The sequence below is a fragment of the Lepidochelys kempii genome, chromosome 10 (assembly GCF_965140285.1).
Source record: "Lepidochelys kempii isolate rLepKem1 chromosome 10, rLepKem1.hap1, whole genome shotgun sequence".
Taxonomy (NCBI): Eukaryota; Metazoa; Chordata; order Testudines; family Cheloniidae; genus Lepidochelys; species Lepidochelys kempii.
In genome coordinates, this window is record NC_136389.1 from 59,776,564 (window position 1) to 59,786,511 (window position 9,948).

Genomic DNA, 9,948 nt, shown 5'->3' on the forward strand with positions numbered 1-9,948 from the left:
CACTAGGCCTGATTCTTGCCTTTGCCCACTAGGCCTGACCACCCATGGTCCGGTCTCTAACAGTTCGAGCAACCCATAAAAAACAACCAGGCTTGGGGTCCACTTTTCCAGCATGGGATCTCACCCAGGCCAATTTCTCTGTGGCATGGATGGAAGGGGCCATACAGAATTTTCAGGTGCAGGTGTCTACCCTACTGATGTAGGTGGCATTGCTGGCTGCCCTGGTTCCAGTCCCCTGGGAACCAAAGACCCCTTCGCTAAAAAAAAATTTGGTGATCATGGCCACTTCAATGGGATTCCTGAACTGGTGCCAGCTCCTGTTCCTATTATGGCCCCAACTCGTTCCCTACTGACTATGCCTGGGTTGGGCTTGTTATTTATTGACTGGGGAAGACTTGGCTTGCACATCTCCACTCTTGGAACAGTCCAGTGCCCTCCTAGGTCAGTTGGAGAAGTGTATTCAAGCAGTATCCAGGATCTTTGATGGCCTTCACCATGCCTGAACCAAGAGGGCCCATGCTTCAAGCACTATGGCAGGGGCGTCAAACCATGGCCAAATACACAGATGAATTCCACCTCCTATCTGTGGACACTGACTGGAACAAGGCAGTACAGTGTCACCATTTCTGACTAGGATTGAACAAAGACACTAAAGATGAGCTGGTACAGGTTGAACCTCCATCCAGTCTGGGTGACCTAATGGATTTATGCATTTGACTTGACAACAGTGTGGCCAAATAGCACCATAACTGTGGCTCAGCTCAGCCCCCTAAAACCTGCCGAATCTCAGGCTGTGATTCCTCAATGGTGCAGTTTACTCCAGGACCTGGAACCCAGGCCACTGGGCCAGGTCCACCCACGTCTACCTGATGCAGAGAAGCACAGACAACAAGTGTTGGGGCTTTGCTTATATTGTGGGAGACCCAGATGCTTTGCAGTATTATGTCTGGCAAAGACTGGGCTGGCCATTGTGTTGGAAAGATGCCAGATCTCAACATCAATACAGGAAGCTGTGTTGGACAGGACTCCTTCCTCCTTTTGAAATTATCTGACCCCACATGTCTTTGTTAGAACAATTGCAACTGCGAGCTAGCATCTGATGCCCCTCCCAACTGCCACTGCAGATTTTTCTATGTGCCCCAAAATCCACCTGGAAACTCTAGTTGACTTGGGGACATTGAGCAATTTTATGGACTGGGACTTTGCTAAGACCCGAGGGATTCTTACTCTGTGCAAGAACTCTCCGAATCTAGTGGAGACCATTGATTGTTCTCTTCTGTCCTCTGGCCCGGTAACCCACCAGGACCTTGCCCCATGTAGTCTCTTCTCTCTAAGGTCATCAGGAAATTCTCCGGTTCAGGTTAATTCAGGCCCACTACTCTGGTTGTCTTTGGTGTGCGATGGCTTGCTGCACATGACTGCTGCATCCACTGGCAGAAGGAGACAGTATGTTTCTGCTCCCAGTATTGCTGGCAATCATGTCCAGAAGCCAATAAGAGAACAGGTGCTCTCTGCAGCTCATGCCACGACCTGGGTAGTCTCCATCCAAAGGGAAGAAGACCATAGCAATTAAAGGTGCCTACACAGTCCTATCTGCTGCTGTCAAGATACTATTCAACTATCATGACCTCATGGATGTAGTCAACAAAGGAAATGCAGATACCCTGTTCCCCACCCCCAAAGTATGAAGGTCCTATCAATTTCCAGTCCAGAGCTGAGCTTTCCTTTGGCCATGTATACGTCTTCCCAAACCAAAGCTGCAGGCTCAGTATGTCTACACTGCAAATAAATAAATAAATAAAAACACCTCACAGCAGTGACTCTCAGAGCTCAGGCCTACAGACTCAGACTCACTCTGTGGTGCTAAAAATAATAGTGTAGATGTTCCCACTCAGGGAAGTCACTCTTTGAGATGTTCCCACTTTGATGTTCCCACTTTGAGAGTCACCCTCCTCGCTGGGTTTTCTGAGCCTGAGCTCCAGCCCAAACAGGAATGTCCACACTGCCATTTTTAGCACTGTAGCATGAGCTCAAGTCTGTAGGCCTGGGCTCTGAGACTCACTGTTGTGGGATATTTTTATTTTGTTTTTGTTTTTTGCAGGATAGACAGATCTTCAGATGCCAGTGAAAGGTATGATATAAGAACCTGAATAGCATTCATGCTTATAAAAGAGCTCTAAGATCCTTGGATGGTAAGTGCTACAGGATGAAGTAGTAGTATTTTTGTTTATTTGCTGGCTGGTAAAAATTAACTGTCTCTCAAGTACCATTGTCAGGCCACAGAATTTATTAGTTTTCTCTCAAAGGCAAAGCTTGTGATGTCAGCCTTTAAGATAGCTATTTGCCACAGTGGAGTTCTGTTGCTGAGTATAAAAGATATAGTAAGTTTACTTTGGCAGTCTTAAGCCTGGTTACATTTGTGGTTGGGTTTGTCCTACAGTCTTTAACTGTTGGGTTTTGTGAGCTGATTTTCTCTGCATGTATCCATCCCACACTATTTAACTTCAGGATGTACACTTGATATTCAATAGTCTGCTAGAGAAAATAGGTCAGTACTTTATGATCACTGGGTAACCCGAGAGTGTGTTGTAAGTGTTAGGGCATGTCTACATTACAAAATTAAGTCAATTTTATAGAAGTCGATCTTTAGTAAGCGATTTTATAGTCGATTGTGCGTGTCCCCACTAAGTGCATTAGGTTGGTGGAGTGCGTCCTCAATACCGTGGCTAGCATCGACTCACGGAGTGGTGCACTGTGGGTAGCTATCCCATGGTCCCTGCTGCCCATTGGAATTCTGGGTTAAGCTCCCAATGCCTGATGGGGCAAAAACATTGTCGCAGGGTGGTTTTGGGTACAAGTCGTGTGTCTCCCCACCCTCCCTCCTTGAAAGCAAATGCAAACAATCATTTCGCGCCTTTTTCCTGGGTTATCCATGCAGGCACCATAGCACGGCAAGCATGGAGCCTACTCAGCTGTGCACTGCTTTTGTGAGCATTGTAAACACCTCAAACATTATCCTGCAGTATGTGCAGAGCCTAGCTAGGAGCTGCCAGCACAAGGAAGATTGTGAGGAGGACATGGACACAGACGTTCTTGAAAGCACAGGATGTGGTGATTGGGATATCATGGCGGCATTTGGACAGGTTGATACAGTGGAACGCTGATTCTGGACCCGGCAAGCAAGCACAGACTGGTGGGACCGCATAGTGTTGCAGATATGGAATGATTCCCAGTGGCTGCGAAACTTTCACATGTATAAGACCACTTTCATGAAACTTTGTGAGTTGCTTTAGAATCATAGAATCATAGAATATCAGGGTTGGAAGGGACCCCAGAAGGTCATCTAGTCCAACCCCCTGCTCAAAGCAGGACCAATTCCCAGTTAAATCATCCCAGCCAGGGCTTTGTCAAGCCTGACCTTAAAAACCTCTAAGGAAGGAGATTCTACCACCTCCCTAGGTAACTCATTCCAGTGTTTCACCACCCTCTTAGTGAAAAAGTTTTTCCTAATATCCAATCTAAACCTCCCCCACTGCAACTTGAGACCATTACTCCTCGTTCTGTCATCTGCTACCATTGAGAACAGTCTAGAGCCATCCTCTTTGGAACCCCCTTTCAGGTAGTTGAAAGCAGCTATCAAATCCCCCCTCATTCTTCTCTTCTGCAGGCTAAACAATCTCAGCTCCCTCAGCCTCTCCTCATAAGTCATGTGTTCCAGTCCCCTAATCATTTTCGTTGCCCTTCGCTGGGCTCTATCCAATTTATCCACATCCTTCTTGAAGTGTGGGGCCCAAAACTGGACACAGTACTCCAGATGAGGCCTCACCAATGTCGAATAGAGGGGAACGATCACGTCCCTCGATCTGCTCGCTATGCCCCTACTTATACATCCCAAAATGCCATTGGCCTTCTTGGCAACAAGGGCACACTGCTGACTCATATCCAGCTTCTCGTCCACTGTCACCCCTAGGTCCTTTTCCGCAGAACTGCTGCCTAGCCATTCGGTCCCTAGTCTGTAGCTGTGCATTGGGTTCTTCCGTCCTAAGTGCAGGACCCTGCACTTATCCTTATTGAACCTCATCAGATTCCTTTTGGCCCAATCTTCCAATTGGTCTAGGTCCTTCTGTATCCTATCCCTCCCCTCCAGCGTATCTACTACTCCTCCCAGTTTAGTATCATCCGCAAATTTGCTGAGAGTGCAATCCACACCATCCTCCAGATCATTTATGAAGATATTGAATAAAACCGGCCCCAGGACCGACCCTTGGGGCACTCCACTTGATACCGGCTGCCAACTAGACATGGAGCCATTGATCACTACCCGTTGAGCCCGACAATCTAGCCAGCTTTCTACCCACCTTATAGTGCATTCATCCAGCCCATACTTCCTTAACTTGGTGACAAGAATACTATGGGAGACCGTGTCAAAAGCTTTGCTAAAGTCAAGAAACAATACATCCACTGCTTTCCCTTCATCCACAGAACCAGTAATCTCATCATAAAAGGCGATTAGATTAGTCAGGCATGACCTTCCCTTGGTGAATCCATGCTGGCTGTTCCTGATCACTTTCCTCTCATGCAAGTGCTTCAGGATTGATTCTTTCAGGACCTGCTCCATGATTTTTCCAGGGATTGAGGTGAGGCTGACTGGCCTGTAGTTCCCAGGATCTTCCTTCTTCCCTTTTTTAAAGATTGGCACTACATTAGCCTTTTTCCAGTCATCCGTGACTTCCCCGGTTCGCCACGAGTTTTCAAAGATAAACTCGCTTTCCCCCACCCTGAAGCGCAGGAATACCAAGATGAGACCTGCCCTGACAGTTGAGAAGCTATTGGTGATAGCCCTGTGGAAGCTTGCAGTGGTCAGTCGGGAATCAATTTGGAGTGGGCAAATGTACCGTGGGCGCTGCTGTGATCCAAGTAGCCAAGGCAATCAATAATTTTCTGCTAACAAGGGTAGTGACTCTGGGAAATGTTCAGGTCATAGTGGATGGCTTTGCTGCAATGGGGTTCCCAAAGTGTGGGGGGGCGATAGACGGAACACGTATCCCTATCTTGGCACCGGACCACCTTGCCAAACAATACATAAACCACAAGGGGTTGTTCTCAACAGTGTTGCAAGCACTGGTGGATCACCAGGGCCATTTCACTGACATCAACGTGGGATGGTTGGGACAGACGCATGACACTCACATCTTTTGGAACTCTGGGCTGTTCGAAAAGCTGCAAGAAGGGACTTTCTTCCCAGACCAGAAAATTACCATTGGGGATGTTGAAATGCCAATAGTTATCCTTGGGGACCCAGCCTACCCCTTCCTCCCATGGCTCATGAAGCCGTACACAGGCAGCCTGGACAGCAGTAAGGAGCAGTTCAACTATAGGTTGAGAAATGCAGAATGGTGGTAGAATGTGCCTTTGGACATCTAAAAGGGCGCTGGCACTGTTTGCTGAGTAGGTTAGACCTCAGTGAAACCAATATTCCCATTGTTGTTGCTGCTTGCTGTGTGCTCCATAATATCTGTGAGAGTAAGGGGGAGACATTTATGGTGGGATGGGAGACTGAGGCAAATCACCTGGTGGACAATTTTGAACAGCCAGACACCAGGGCAATTGGAAGAGCACAGCGAGGAGTGCTGCGCATCATAGACACTTTGAAAAACAGTTTCATGACTGACCAGGCTATGATGTGACAGTTGTGTGTGTTTGTTGTGGATGCAAAGCTGCCCACTTTGGTGAATGTACTTCCCTGTAAGCCAATCCCTTCCCCCCTTCAACCACAGGTAGCACAGGAAATAAAGTCTGTATAGTTCTGAATCCATTCATTCTTCATTTATTAAAAAAAAAAAATTGAGATCACTGACAATACAGACTAGTAAAAGGTTGCCTGGGTGGGGGGCGGGGAGGAGGGAAGGACAAGGCCACTTTGCTTATTGTAGCCACACTACAAATCAAAACTGTTCGAATGACAGCCTTCTGTTGCTTGGGCCATCCTCTGGAGTTGAGTGGCAGGGTGCCCAGAACTTCTCCTCCTCCACCACCACCAACCCGTGTTCATGGGCATCTTGGTGAGGAGGATATGGAACTTGGCAAGGAGGGCAGGTGGTTACACAGTGGATGCAGCGGGTGTCTGTACTCTAGTTGCCTTTCCTGCAGCTCCACCAGACGCCTCACCATGTCCGTTTGCTCCCCCATTAGCCTCAGCATCTCCTTCTGCGTGTTCTTATCACACTCACTGTATGCTTTCCTGGCCTCTGCCACCGAATGCCTCCATGCATTTAGCTGTGTCCTATCAGTGTGGGAGGACTGCATGAGCTCTGAAAACTTGTCATCACAAGTGTGTTTTTTTCGCCTTCTAATCTGCGATAACCTCAGGGACGGAGTTGATACGGGGAGCACAGAAATATTTGCAGCTGCAGGGGGGGAAGGGAAAGTAGAATTTAAGAAGGTAAATTTGAGAACAAATGGGAGACTCTTTCACCGTGAATCAAGCGATTCACAGCAGACAGCACATGTGCTTTAGGTACAAGGTTGTATTTTGCCTTTTATATTGAGCGCCTGCCGGTATGGTGGCACACCACACACGACTGGGCAACAGAATTTGGTTTCCAGATAGCCATGGGAAGCCAAAAGGTATGTGGGGTTGGCTTCTTCCGCTTTCATAACATGTGGGAATGGTTTCAAACTGCAGTGCCCTCCTTTCCCATAGCAACCAATGCTGGTTGGTTTTGCCATTGAAAAGGAGAGCCTGCAGTTGCCGATTAAAAGGAGGGGCTGTGGGTTTTGGGGTGGATGTGCAGCACACCCCTCCCAGTGGGGCTATTCTCCAGGATGATCCCCAAGCACAAACAGCCCAGCATGACTGGCGTCTAATGTGCTGGGGATGACCAAACAGAGGGTATCATAAATATAAAAGGAAGGGTAACAACCTTTATGTATGCAGTAATATAAAATTCCTCTTGGCCAGAGGTACAGAGTCCCCTTACCTGTAAGGGATTAATCAGTTCAATTAACCTAGCTGGCACCTGACCAGAAGGACTAATGGGGAAAGAAGATACTTTCAAATTGGGGGTGGCTGGGGGAAAGGCTTTGTTTTTGTGCTCTGTGTGTGTTCTCTCCAAGACAAAGAGAGAGACCAAGCAAGTAATCCAACTCCTACTGAATGATGCATCTAAATTACAGGAATAGTAAGTAATAGCAAGGAAATGCGTTAAATTGTTAAATGCTACTTTTGTTTTAGCTTGTGAATTTTCCCTATGCTTAGAGGGAGGGTTTATCCCTGTTTTTTGTAACTTTAAAGTTTTGCATAGAGGGGAATCCTCTGTGTTTTGAATCTGATTACCCTGTAAAATTACCGTCCATCCTGATTTTACAGAGGTGCTTCTTTTTACTTTTTTTTCTTTATAATAAAGTTCTGGGTTTTTTAAGAATCTGATTGGGTTTAGTGTCCTAAAAACCCAGGGATTTGGTCTGTGCTCACCTGTACCAATTGGTGAGGATATTATTCTCAAGCCTCCCCAGAAAAGGGGGTGTAAGGGTTTGGGGGGATATTTTGGGGGAATAGGAACTCCAAGTGATCCTTTCCCTGAATCTTTGTCTCAATCACTTGGTGGTGGCAGCATACCATCTGTCCAAGGACAAGGCATTTGTGCCTTGGGGAAGTTTTAACCTAAGCTGGTAAAAATAAGCTTAGGGGGTCTTTCATGTGGGTCCTCACATCTGTATCCCAGAGTTTAGAGTGGGGAGGGAACCCTGACAGAAGGGATTGCTATTCCCTTACAAAAATTCCCCTATTTCAACCAGGTGACCATGAATGATATCACTTTCTCCTGAGGCTAACACAGAAAGATAAAGACCGAATTTTGCATGAATGTGACCAAAACCCAGGACCATTTGCTGCCATGCTTTGTGTTGCAGTGATTCCAGACTACTTGCTACTGGCTTGGCGTGGTAAAGTGTCCTACTGTGGAGGATGAAATAAGGCAGCCCTCCCAGAAACCTTCTGCAAAGGCTTTCAGAGTACCTCCAGGAGAGCTTCATGGAAATCCAAAAGTTCCTGGGGCTTTTCCTGTGTACCTGACTAGTGCATCGGAGTTCAAAGCACTGTCCAGAGCAGTCACATTGGAGCACTCTGGGTTAGTTCCCAGAAGCTAATACCATTGAATTGCACTGCATCTGCACTACCCCAAATTCAACCCAGGAAGGTCGATTTTAGCACTACTCCCCTCGGGGAGGAATACAGCAGTCGATTTTAAGAGCCCTTTAGGTCGGCGGAACGGGTTGGTTGTGTATGCTCCTTGCTTATAAAACCGACCTAACGCGGCTAAATTTGACCTAACCTTGTAGAGTAGATCAGGCCTTATAGTAGAGGCAGAGTGGATGAAAATTATAAATTTATGGTAAGTTCCAATATGTTGTTCTGATTTGAGTTTCAGATAAAACTGTGACTGAAATTTTTCCCTTTTATTCATCTCTGGAGGAAATTAAGTTGGTGGGTGCATTGCAGGAGGTTGTATGTTGTATTGTTCTTGCCTGTTGGATTCCAACACCAATTCTGAAACTCTAAATTTTAAAAAAATTATTCATAGTTTTTATTGGCTAAAACTAGCCACATTAAATTGATGTTTACTATATATGCCAGATGAAAGCAACGGTGGAAAACCATTAATTGTGAAACATTTCATCCTCTGGAGTTTTATCTAATTGTTTGTGCCTGCAAGCTACCATAAAGCTAAATGCATCTACTTACATAAAATACAGGTTTCAGAGTAACAGCCGTGTTAGTCTGTATTCGCAAAAAGAAAAGGAGTACTTGTGGCACCTTAGAGACTAACCAATTTATTAGAGCATAAGCTTTCGTGAGCTACAGCTCACTTCCTCAGATGCATATCGTGGAAACTGCAGCAGGCTTTATATATACACAGAGAATATGAAACAATACCTCCTCCCACCCCACTGTCCTGCTGGTAATAGCTTATCTAAAGTGATCATCAGGTGGGCCATTTCCAGCACAAATCCAGGTTTTCTCACCTAGATATGTGGGCACAATTGGCAGATTGATAGAGCCAGAAGAGTTCCCAGAAGTTACCTACTACAGGACAGGCCTAACAAAGAAAATAACAGAACGCTACTAGCCGTCACCTTCAGCCCCCAACTAAAACCCCTCCAACGCATTATTAAGGATCTACAACCTATCCTAAAGGATGACCCAACACTCTCACAAATCTTGGGAGACAGGCCAGTCCTTGCCTACAGACAGCCCCGCAACCTGAAGCAAATACTCACCAACAACCACATACCACACAACAGAACCACTAACCCAGGAACTTATCCTTGCAACAAAGCCCGTTGCCAATTGTGCCCACATATCTATTCAGGGGACACCATCACAGGGCCTAATAACATCAGCCACACTATCAGAGGCTCGTTCACCTGCACATCCACCAATGTGATATATGCCATCATGTGCCAGCAATGCCCCTCTGCCATATACATTGGTCAAACTGGACAGTCTCTACGTAAAAGAATAAATGGACACAAATCAGATGTCAAGAATTATAACATTCATAAACCAGTCGGAGAACACTTCAATCTCTCTGGACACGCAATCACAGACATGAAGGTCGCTATCTTAAAACAAAAAAACTTCAAATCCAGACTCCAGCGAGAAACTGCTGAATTGGAATTCATTTGCAAATTGGATACTATTAATTTAGGCTTAAATAGAGACTGGGAGTGGCTAAGTCATTATGCAAGGTAGCCTGTTTCCTCTTGTTTTTTCCTCCCCCCCCCCCCCCCCAGATGTTCTGGTTTAACTTGGATTTAAACTTGAAGAGTGGTCAGTTTGGATGAGCTATTACCAGCAGGAGAGTGAGTTTGTGTGTGTATGGGGGTGGGGGGGATGTGAGAAAACCTGGATTTGTGCAGGAAATAACCCAACTTGATTGTCATGCA